The sequence below is a fragment of the Equus przewalskii genome, chromosome 28 (genome assembly GCF_037783145.1).
Source record: "Equus przewalskii isolate Varuska chromosome 28, EquPr2, whole genome shotgun sequence".
Taxonomy (NCBI): Eukaryota; Metazoa; Chordata; class Mammalia; order Perissodactyla; family Equidae; genus Equus; species Equus przewalskii.
Window position 1 is genome coordinate 2,442,465 of NC_091858.1, and position 12,447 is coordinate 2,454,911.

Here is a 12,447-nt window from a genome sequence, read left to right on the forward strand (position 1 = left end):
CCATATGATGAATCGTATGAGAGAAATATAGTGTTTGGGGAGTCAAAGGAGGCATGTAGAATTGCGGCTTCAGGGGAGGCATCATCAAGGAGGTGGCACTTGAAATAGGCCTTGAAGAAAGACTAGGATTTGGCTGGGGGCACTGAGGGTTAGGAAGGACGTTCCAGGGAGAGGAAATAGTGCACGTGAATGCTAACTCGAGGTCAGGCAGGGTTTGGTGTGTCTCACGTACCAGCAAGACGCCCGGCTGGAGTGTGAGCGCGGGCTATGTACAAAGGAACCGTGGGAACGAGGCTTTGGGCAGACAGAGGTTCTGTTACGGAGTGCTGAAAGGGAAGACGTTTCTTATTTGGTAGGTTGTGGGAGGGCACCAGGCCCCTGCTTTTGGCAGGTATGTATGGTGATCTGAGCTTAGTCTTATAACAGGCCTTACCTGGCTGTGCTGGGCAGGACAGATGGAGTTTGCAAGAAGAGGCAGGTGAACTTCCAAGTCTGAGTTCTAAGAGAGGATGAGGGAGCAAAGGCTGAGGGAGAGACGAGGGAGAGAATAAAGTTTTGGGATTGACCTTCAGAGACACTCGAAGTGCCAGGGCCAAGGTAGAAAGCAACGCAGCTAGAAGCTGGAGAAGTCCGACCAACTGTTCACAGGCCCAGAGATGAGCAATCGAGGGGAGAGGCGGATGGACAGCTTCGTGGTCTGCAAATCCTAGGTTTCACGGGTCCCATCAAATTCAGCAGAACGTGGAGCTGTGGTCCAGCGGAACAAGCTGCGTGCGGAGTAGGGGATCTGGCTCATCTCTGAGAATTCAGTTTTTCATCCATAAAGTGGAGAGTTTATTAGGAAGATCAACAAATTAACATATATATATAAACATGGTATATATATACTATATATCTATATAATATATAAACATAGTATGTGCTTACTTCCTACCAGCTGAGCCAGAATTAGAACACGCTTCACAAATGCATAGAGTCTGTTCTACACAAAATCAAGTCGTGTTTTCACTGATGTCGTCAGGCTATCAACACACAGTGAGCCTGCCCTCCCCCAAAAGGGTTGCACCATACTGAAATGTCACCAGGAAAGCAGGCAGGTGGTTGGAATCTAAAAGAAGGGAAAATTTTGATTAGAACCAAAGTGAATTTTATTCTGAAACCAGGAGTTGAGGCTTTCTGACCTTTTCCATCTTCTAACCTCCTATTTTCTATCCCCAGTGCTGTTTTCCCCATTCCACAAAGCATTGTGCCCTTTCAGTGGTCTCCTTGCCATGACATGGTGAGAGGAGGGAGAGATGTGGTCACGACAGCTGATGTTTGCAAAGGGCTTTGGAAGGCTTGGCTGGAACCCACTACACAAACACAGGATATTGCTTCTAAGCTGCTGCTTAAAGAAGGAGAGACAGGGAGGAGCCATCTCCTACAGTCCCGGGGCAGCGGCAGGGGGCAGGTCAGGGAAACAGGAGATGACCAGCGGCTTCCCAGAGTGCTGGAGAGAGCCGGGCAGCGGGGAGATGAGGCTTTGAGCCATCTCGGTGAAGGAGGCTGCCCACATTTTCCAGCCTGTGGTGGAAGAAAGCAAAGCCTCCTTGGCAATCCAGTTATAAAGATGAAGACATTCTGGCAAACAAATCGTTGGCTAGAGGCTTGCAGAAGGGAGCAGGGATTCTGGCAGCGCGTGCTTCCCTCCTGGGAGCCCTGTGTATGCAAACTCCCCGAAGAGAATCTCTGAGTCCACCTTGACAGGCACCTTGGGGAGAGCCAGGCCTTCTGTCTCCGTGCCCACACTGATTTACATGTGGAAGGGCGCAAGCCACACAGGAACTAGACTCTCCTGTCTTTGCTGTGCAAAGCAGAAGGCCGGGGGGGCCACCACCCAGAACCCTGACTCTAGCGCAAACTAAAGCAGCCCAGCGTCCTTCACACTCTGTCCCCATTCTCCTGGGAGCAGGGGAAAGACCTGCAGGCCTCCGAAACCAAACCCTGCCACCCAACCCCAGGTCATGTCTCCTATGCCTCCATAGCCCTCTATTGGTAGACATTTGAGGTTTTGAAATAGAAAAAAGGAGATTTATCTAAATCACGGGCTGCCAATGGAGCTTCTCTTTCTCCAGCTGTTAGGGGAGTTACTTTTGAAAAAGATTCAAAAAGCATTTGCTACAATTCGACCAGCGCTTATAAGTATCTACTGCATGTAAAACGCCACGCCAAACATCATGAGGGATACAGAAAGGATGATGTCAGTGAACTTCTAACCTAGTAAAGGACACAAACACATACATAAATTACAAGCATCAGGCAGACAACAGTCATACAAGAACATGGAGGATACAAAGGGACATTTCTTTCTAGGCGGATCAGCCGACAGAGTTTGACAGAGGTTGGTATTGACTTGAACCTTAGAGGAAGGGTACAACCTCAGTAAGTGACCGTGGTGTGGGAGGGGCATTCCATCTGGAGCCACGATCCAAGGAGGGGAAATGAAGGAAACCATGGTTATTTAGGTGTGGCTGGAGTAGTGCTTAGGTGGAGGAGGTGGTGGGAGGTGAGAAGGAACAGCAGCCTGGATAGCAGGCTGAGGAGTTCAGACTTCGCCCTCTGTGAAAGAGGGAGCATTGAATGTTTTTAAAGCAGAAGGAGTGCTGTCAGGACGGAGGCAGCACAGAGCGAGGAGGCCAGCTGGGAGGCTACTGCAAGAGTCCGGGGGAGAGGAGATGAGGCCCTGAACCATGGTGACTGAATTCCTAGGGTTCCTAGTCATTCCTCATTCTTCCCAGGTGAGTTTCAGGGAGCCCAGAGTATTAGATGGAGGTACAACATCTCTATCTATACCAAGAACACTGGACTCAAGCGCCATCCAAGGGCCTCCCATGTGTGGCGACTGTGACAGATGTCACTGACACACGTTCCTCTGGATTTGTGTTATAATCTGGGTCTGCCATCTCAACCCGTTCTTCTAGATGCTTCAGTGAAGGGGGAGACAAAGACTAGAGAAGGAAGCCAGACCAACGTGGGGTAGGGTAAGTCACAGCACTCTACAAGCCCAGGTGAATGGTGATGTGGGTTGGGTGTTTTAGATTTAACGAATATTTATTATGTACTGTGCGAGTTACTCTCTATTTGCTAACCCCCTCTCAGATCTGTCCTGTCTGTGCCCGGGGGCTGGTTTAGAGCTGGGCTTGACTTCCTTCTAAGGAATTGGGCCGCAGACATCATCCCTTAACGGTTCCCTTAACCCTGCCCGCACCTCTGTACCCAATCCTGTCGCTCATTGTCTTCTGGGAACAATAAGTTCTTGTCAGTGTGTGGTCTGTTTCCTGCCAGGACTATAACAAAGTTACTATGAATTCTCTTTATGTACTATTAATCCTCATGACAGCTCTGGGAGGTATTATTTCCATTTTGTAGGTAAGGAAAATGAGGCACAGAGAGGCTAAAAGACTTGCAGTGGCAGGAACAGCAATGGTTATCAGTTATCATGCCCCCTCCATTTCCATCCCAGTGCCCGGCAATAGGAAAGGCTGTGGGACGAGTTCTGGCCTCTGGGCTGCTGGAAGCCGCACGGGAGGGCGCTCAGGAGAGGGAGCGGGCTCCCGAGCACCCTCTTCCTCTGCCAGGACAACCGGGAGACTTGCTGTTGGGAGGCTCGAAATGTGCACAGCCTGTACTGCCCAGCCGCTGTAGAGAGGACAGCTTCCAGGACCCACAGCCAGCCTTGCATGAGCGAAAAATAAACTTTTACATGTCAAGCCCAGAGATGTGTTACTCTAGGACCCATTCTAAGTACTATGCTTTTCTAAGTTCACTTAACTAGTAAAGGGCAGGACCAGGATATAAGCAGGAAACAAGACAGCTCCACGTCCTGTGCTATGGGCAAGGAATTAATTAGGAGGAAGAAAAGAACCAGCCAGTGCCAGGTCAGGTGAAACCAGAGCCCGAGGCATCTTCTCTTGCTCACTTTTTCCACAGCTGTTCCACCCTTACTCACACCACCACCATAGGATTAGGAGCTTACATTTCTCAAGCACTTAATGTGTGCCAAGAAATGTGTGAAAGGCTTTGCCTTTTCTTTTTCAGTCCTCATATGAGATATGCACTATTATTATCCCATTTTCATTTGAGGGAGCTGAGCTCAGAGACATAAGTAATTTTCCAAGTTCACATAGAGGGTAAGTGTCAGCACCGGGATTTTAACTTACACTGTGTGACATCAAAGCCCAACTATTACTTTCTGCCGCCTCCCAAGACCATTGCCTAGGTGGCAGAGGGAAGTTATGGCAATGGCAAACACACACACACACACATATACCAGTTGAACCACTCAGGATCGAAGGGAGCAGATCCAATGAACCACAAATGCTGAACACATTCCCCACAACCTTGAGATGGCATCTAAGCCTGTGCTCTCACCAGACTAGATAAAGAAGTTTTCCATCAGGTAATTAGAGCTGTTCTAAAGAACCCCATTGTTGCTCCCACGCTTGAAGCAGTTTCTGTTTTGCAAGGTCAACAGATCAGGTTTGGGGAGCTAGCTGTTTAAGCATATGCGTGCTCTGGAAATTGAGAGCTGTGCTCGCCAGCGTAGCTCTCTATGCCCAGGCAACCACAGGATCTTAGTTGTAGTAGGACAATCATGCACCAGCAATTGCAAGTGGCACCACACACATCATTCTTCTAGGTGTCAACTAAATTAGGCTAAGAGTGGGTTTGATCTGGTTAGCATCCAGTATCCAGATGCCCATTCCCCACAAATGAGTGACAGTAAATGTACCAAAGATTTCTGAGCCACCCAACACAACTCATTCTCTTACTTAGCAATATCATTTTTCATCTACTGTCTTGCATATTTCTTAACCAGTCTTCCATTTGGCTCTTATAACTACACTAACGCTAGAAAGGAATGCATGTTAGGGAGACAAAGGTATATAATTTAAATGAAATTATATAAGATACAGTTGGCTAACTAGAGTGCAGCCTACTTTAGGCATTCCCTTGTCACCATGTCTGGGTTTGTAGCCCAATGCAAGATGTAAGCAACATTCAGACATCAAGGCACATTGACTTCTAGGCTTTTTTTTTTTCTGGTTATAGTAATATTTCTTTTTCTGCAAAAGATTTTTTTTCCTAAAGGTAAGTTATTTTGAATATGGGAGGAAACTTCCTTTTCCAGCAATATGGTGGAGTAAATATCTGCAAAAACAATGATAAGTAAAACAACTAAAAATATTGGATGTGATAATTTTAAAAGCTTTTAAAAATATATGGGACTGCACTTTCAAGAAAACAGGGGAAATTCTGAGGAGTCAAAATTAAAGACAGACCAGGAAACCACAGTGGTATTCAGGTTCTGGCAGCGTCTATGCAGAGACCCTCCAAGAAGGAGTTTGCCAATCTCATTTTCCAAGACCAGTGGGTTTTAAAGGCCTCATGGAGTATGGAGACAAGGCTGTGGGTCCGTACCGGTTGGGAAGCTGGAAATAAGACCCCTCACATATATAAGACATCCTCACCTGAAAAACTGCACGCCCGCAAAGAAGTGACAAAGAAACTTTCGGCTTTGACCTTGACTCTAGATGTGGAAAAAAATCCCCTGAAAATGTATAACCATGGCCTTCCCTCATATGGATTTGGGGAATGAATTTACCTTACCTGGGTTGTCCAGAAACCCAGAGCTGAGAACTTTAACTTAGACTGGTCTTGGGTTGAGGGCCCCTGGCAGTTAAAGATAAAACCTTGTTGGAGGTTTGCACACTCAACCAAAGCTTCCCAAGATTCCACAAATACAGCCCAAAAAGCAGGACATGCGCTCACAAGCCCAACCACAAAACACGAATAAACAAGGTACTTGAGCAGGAGTCAGCGGAAATGGCGCCAGCAGAGCGAGGTCCCCCAAGGACGTCAGACGTCGGAATTATCCCCTATAGGATCTGAAATGAGCATTTTTACAGGGCATAAAGGAATAAGAGAGGGAGTCAAAAACAGAAGCTAGAAATAAGATACTATCGTAAAGACCAGGCAGATGTGAAAAAAAGAAACATAACACTTCTAAAAATAAAATAAAATAATGATAATAATAATAATGGAAATTGAAACTCAGTGGATAGGTTAAAAGGCAGACTAGACACAGCTGAAAGAATTGGAAGAGACCCTCAATTCTTGGCCCTGGAAAATCCAGTTCTGTGTCTTTGCTACGATCAGGCCGTGAGTATCCGACTCGCTCTGGCTCCTCTTGGAGCTGGAGTACCGGAGCAGCGCTGCGCGTCACGTGGGACAGAAGGAACATTCAATCCTTTTGTCAAGCAGGACAGAAGGAATAAATCCTAGCCTTAAAGTTTCCATGACTAGCAGAAATTCTTCTCACTGCCCATAGCTTGCAGCAAAATGAAGGAGGGCTCCGATTTCTAAATGAAAAATTTCCTTTTGTAAAGCTACTTAGAAGGAGGGTTTTCAGAATCTGTCCACACAATTTTCTACTTAGACAGGAGATGATATTTTCCCCTAAGTGCACAAAATCATTCTGGTATATCTTTTGGGATTTACCTTATTAATAAATAAAGATCTGAAACTGGATGTGTACAGCTGTTTAATGCTGAAATCCGCTCCAGCGCATCAGTATTTGTGTATGTGTGTGTGTGTGTAAAATTTTAAGTAAGACTTTACCGTGCTTTAATAGAATTTTTAATGTTGCTGTAAACATAAGAGGCTGGAAGAATTATGAACAGAAAAATACCCAAAGATCTTACCCAGACTGCAGCACAGAGAGACAAAGAAATGAAATATATGGAAGAGAAGGACAGAGACATGGTGAAGAGAGGGTAAGAAGGTTTACAGCACAGTGAATTGGAATTCCATAAAAGGAAAAAGAATTCTCAAACATTAAAAAGCTGGAAATTTTCTAGGGTTGGTGAGAGATACAAATCCCCAGATTTAGGAATTAAATGAATCCCAAGCTAAATAACAGGAAATAAACCCCAAGCCACATAATTGTGAAACTGCAGATCACCAAAGACAAAGAGAAGATCTTAGCCAGGAGACAAGACAGTTTACGTACAAAGGAAGAACATTTATACTGTCAGCAGACTTCTTATTCGCAACAATGAGGCAGAAGAATAATATTTTTCAAGTATGAAAAAAATAACTGTCAACCCAGGTAACCTAGACATCCTTTCATTCAAAAACAAGGACAGTTTAGGAAAAAAAGCAATTTTACCCTAACTCAAATTAAAGAATTCCAAGGCCCTTGTAGTTAGTATTCTGGAGAAGTATGATGTGGCAGACTGCTAACTGTCCCCCGCACGTGCCCTCCCCTTCTCGTAGTATCAGGTCCCCCACTTCGCCCTTTAGCCAGGCACACGGGCACCCCGCCGGAGACTACATTTTCCATCGCCCAAGTGGAGCAGTTTAAGGAGAGAATAGGAAGTGGCTAAAGACAGACCATCAAGAGGAAATAGGGAACAACAGCTGGAGGGGTCCTGGAGTCAGGGGCGCTTTTGCTTTTTTAAAGGTGAGAGATACTTCAGCACGTTTGTTTGGTTTTGTATATGATCCAAGAGAGGGAGAGAAGATGATGCTGCAAAATAGAGAGTGGAAACTGCAAGAGTGAAGATTTCGAGAAGGCAAGAAGGATCCAGAGCACATGTGGCAGGAGGGGCTGGCCTTGGGTAGAACAGGGACCCCCTCCTCCTCAACTATATAATCAGGTAACGGTTTTCCAGCATCAGTGTCATCTCATTATATTTTAATAATTCAGTTAAACACCCTGAATTTTAATTTCTCTGCCTAAAATGAGCAGTTCTGTACTCTTTCAGAGCAGACATCACTCATCTGTTGATGAGACTTAGAATGCCCACTGAAAGGTGGTGACTCTCGTCTAAGATGTAAATCAGAGGGACCCCACGCAACAGGCAAATATTGAAGAATAGACTTTAATGGTAAACCCCCAAAGTTGTGTGTGAAAGCATTTAAGCAAACATATCTGGGTTCATTGCTGGGGTTTTTTTCTTGCTTTTCTATGATGTGGAAATGAGAATGGGTTCCCTGGAGGTCAAAGGACCCGTGGAAGAAGGTGGTTGAGGACGTAACAGCACAGAGAGATGACTGAGGTTGTCCCGTGTGTGGGACCCCAGGGAAGACAGGGTCTAACAGAGCCACAGTGATGTTCACCCGGAGCTGACAGAACGAGGGGAGGGACAGGGTGAGAGGGCATTGTTCCTGCACTATAATTTAGTGAGGATTTTCTGGGACTCCAGTGCTAGCGAGATTAAGTAGTTATGGCCTAGTGGCAAGTTCATGGGAAAGAGCCAGAGGGAAAATTAACTTGTATTTGACATGAAACACATACTCTGTGGGTATTCATCAGAGTAAATTATATGCAATGGGGACGTTTGAAAGCACTTCCTTTTTCTCCCTTAATGAATATGTACTGTTGGATCGCACTGGACTGCCCCTCTTGATTTTTAGTAAATAATCAACAACTTCTGATGCCTATAATCTAGTGTTTAACTGTCTCTACTTGTGATTAAATTGAGGATGAATACATATTACCATAATGCCTAGGAATTGCATAATATTTCCCACCAACACTTAGTTCCTTGCTCCCACAATGCAGGATCCCAGCCAGGCTGGCGGGCAATGCCGTGGGAGAGCCTGGGGTGGGAAGAAGCCTCAACCTTTTGGGGAGCCTGGAAGCCCATGTGAACCAGCCTGGCTGCGCAGAGTCAAATGGAAGCGCCAGGCTGCCTGGGAAGGTGCAGGGGATGCTGGGGGGTAGATTCTCAGGATGGGCGTTGCTCCACATCGCTCTGCCACCCTGAAAACATGGGATGTTGCCTGCTAACAGTCAGTATCCATCAGGTGCTAAGTCTCCAACTCTCCAGGGGGATCTGGGGGAACCATGACTAGAAAGGAAAGCCTGCAAATTTGAGGCGATCAGGAAAGAAGGGAGTGCCAGGGTGCAGGCTGGCCTTTGGCCCACCTCCTCTTCCTACTGAGTTCACCGTGGCACTCTCCTCCAGCCATTCTTGTGATAATGATGCAGACCAGAAGAAGGTGAGGAGCTCCTTCACAAGATGAAAACAGCCAGATGGTTCTAAGAGGTCTTTTCAATGGGGGGAGGGCACACTACCATATACTCAGGCTCATCCTCACAGCAAACCTGGGAGGCAGGTAAAGCAGATGCGATTATCCACATTTTAGAAAAAGGGACTAGGGAGGTGAAGTGACTTACTGGTCGGTGGCAAAGCATGGATCAGGTTCCGAGTCTCCTGACTCCAAGTCAAGGGTTCATTCCATAAAGACTTAGAATTACAAGCATCTTAATTAGCACATGTGATTTAGTGAAGATTTGAAGGCAGGCATCGACATTAACTGCTACCCTCTCAATTATGCTTTGGTGGGCTCAGTATTCAAGAGTGGTTACCTAATACAGGCAGTTATAGGAAAGAGTCATTTTAATGTCCACATCTTGACTAGCTTAGCCCTAAAGTTCTAACCAAGTGGTTTCTGAAAGCGTTTCCCATACTGTGTCTACAGACTTGGAAAGGGGGTACTGGTCCTGAAAAGTTTATATATTCTGCTGATGCAAGAGTATCTGACAGCAACCGGTGTTGCCAGTACCATCAGAAATGTAGGAGCATTATATTTTATAACCACAAAAATCCCCAGTTGTTACAGTCCTGAGTCTTAACCTAAGCAGCCATGAGTAATAACTCGAACATCAGCTCGGAAAGATAAGAACGGGGTGAAGAGACACAGAAAGGAGTGGGGAGATACCACAAATCCTTTGCCCACAAGTTGATTCTGCTACCATTCCTCCCTGTCCACATACACGTTTGGCTTCTCTTTCAGTGAGAAGTTTGGACAGGAGGCCAAAAGAGCAAAGCCCCAGCCACTTCCCATGGGACTGTGAGAGTGTTCCTCTGTCAACTTCCAACCTTAGCCAGGTAGGAAGGAAAGGAGGCCCAAACGTCTTCCCCTTTTTGCAACACCTTCTCCTACCCAGTCTGAAACTCCTACCAGAGTTACTAAAACACGGTAGGGTTGCCAGGGGAAGGGGGATGTGCAGTGAAAAGGGATCATGAAGAGTAAACTTGGTAGGGACAGTTTCCTCGGTAGCAGGAGTTAGTTTAGCATAATTAGCTAATTATCTCCTTAGAAGGTAGAAATCAATAAGATAAGATTTTAATGAATTTCTACCACAGACTCTGGTATGGTGGGCACTGAGAGGCCACAGAAATTCCTAGAAGAGCTTGCAATCCAGTTGGGGATATGTCTATGGTTACAGATGCCTTCAATGGATAACATCAAACCATATATAACTAAGCTCTAGGCTGTGCAGTAGAAACCACAAAAACTATAGAGTTAAAGAAAAAGAGATCAAAGAGGGCTTCCTAGTATCCTGGGGAGGCTTCGTGGAAATGTTCCCAAGGTGACGAGGGAAAGTGACCACTAAAGTGTCACATTCTCCACTAGACTGGAGGGCAGGAACCAATATGACAATAGATGGCTCACTGGGAGTAGGTGGGATATCATCAATTTGATGACAGCATGATTTTGTCCAGACTCAACCCTGCCTACCTCCGGCTTCTGAACACCACATGCTACTAGCATCCTCCTGCTCCATCCCCCAGTCAGAACAATCAAAAGTGTCTCTCTACTTGCCAAAAGTCGCCCACAGCTGTAAGGAAAGGGACACACATGAGGGTGTCATGGTAGGGTGTCCACAGCACATGTGTCTGTCTCCTTCCATCATTCATCACTTTGTAATCCCTGGGCAAAGCCACTTTGTTTCAGCTGAAGGTATTTCTTGAAATACGGAAGGAATTTAGAGTTGACCTAAGTCAAGGCTCTCCTTTAGAGATTAAGGCCCAGAAGGGAGCTCCGTTCACAGGACTAGTAAACTATGATTACAGCCTCATTTCTTGAGTCCTTCAAGACCTCATCATGCTGTCATTCAGATCTCTGGCCTACAGCGTATGCCGTCCAGCCCTTCCTGGGCTATCATTTACCGTGGTGCAGGTAGTAGAGCTTTGAGCCAGCCTTCCATCAAGGGGTGCCCAGCAGGCCCCTTGTTGGGAATGGGTGTATCATATTGTAGATATTAGTTTTGGAAATAGTTCCTTGAGAACGAGAAAAGTGAACTTAGATCATTTACTCATTCATGCAGCAAATGTTTTGAAATGCTTTTGTGGAATACTGAAGACACGAAGGCTCTGCTCGTTGTGGAGCAGATGAGTGCATGAGAAATAAAGAGATTATTATAAAACAAGGGCACACATGAAATAATAGAGGCATATTGTAGGTGTTGAGGTTGTGCAGAGGGGCCCTACCTAACCCCACAAGGGAAGGCGAGGGCCACATCCAGGAAGAGTGAACCCCTGAACTGCGTCTGAGTGCCTGAGTTAGCCGGTAGCTAGACAAAGTAAGAAAGTGAGCCGACAAGGCGTTTCAGGTATAAGAGAAAGCATGAAAGAAGCACGTGGCCTCGAAACAATGCAGCGAGGACACAGAACACCAACATTCTGGTGTGGGTGGAATGCAAGAGTGGAGGAGCGGTAGAAATCAGATTGAAAGGCCTTCACAGCTGTCCCGAAGAACTTGAACTTATTCCTGTGGGCAATGAGGAGCCGCTGGAGGATGGAGTTGAGGAGCACGAGCCCAAGGCAGAAACGCCACGGTGGGACAGTGCAGCAGTGAGGGAAGAGGGGATGAAACACAGCCGTGCAAGGATGGAGAAGAGGGGAGAGTCAACAGATACTTATGAGGGTGTCAGGAAGAGTCAAGAACGGCTCCCAGGTGTCTAGTGGTGCCTTCCAACGAGACCGCAGACACAGCAGGAGGGGCAGGTTGGGGCTGGGGAGCTGCTGAGCTCTGTTTGGCACATGTCGAGCCTGAGGTGTCCGGGGGACTCCAGGTGGAGCTCTCAAATATGTGTGTGGGGGACAGCTCTGGTTTGGATGTGAACCGTGAAATGTGAACAATGAGTGGAATTGCCCAGGCAGCTTATAACTTTTGTTTCCCAATTGCCCAGACAGTTTACAGACTTTCATTTCCCACCACAAGCCTCTCCCAGAGGCACCAGAATGCTAGCTGGCACCCTAGCCCGGGATCCAGGATCCTTCTAATGAACTGTGAACCTAACATTTGTGGGAAACGTTGTGCAACTTCTAAGGTTTGTGGTCAAATGCGTTCATCCACAACTTAATCGTAAGTGTAGACTCTTAAGAACTAGATTACAGCTTACAGAGGTTGTGGACTGTTTGTTGAAAGCCAAAGACTAGTTCACTTTGGCCGTGTATTTGCAGCTCTGTATGTTTGCAGTGGGGGACTGAGGTTTTCTTTGAACAGTCCTCTCTGCATGTAATTTCCCATGATGAATACCTATAGTGTCTGTGTTTCGCATTAAACATAACGACTTTTCCCCCTGGCTTTTTCCCACGAACTTGACCC

The 12,447-nt window shown here is 46.3% G+C and overlaps 1 long non-coding RNA gene across 1 annotated transcript; it reads left to right on the top strand.

The window, feature by feature from the left end:
* The first annotated feature begins 2,579 nt into the window (after nucleotides 1-2,579).
* LOC103566715 (uncharacterized) lies at nucleotides 2,580-6,062 on the top strand. The gene is made up of 2 exons (XR_548559.2): nucleotides 2,580-2,777; nucleotides 2,961-6,062. It is a non-coding gene; the product is annotated as an uncharacterized lncRNA (long non-coding RNA).
* The last annotated feature ends 6,385 nt before the right edge of the window (nucleotides 6,063-12,447 follow it).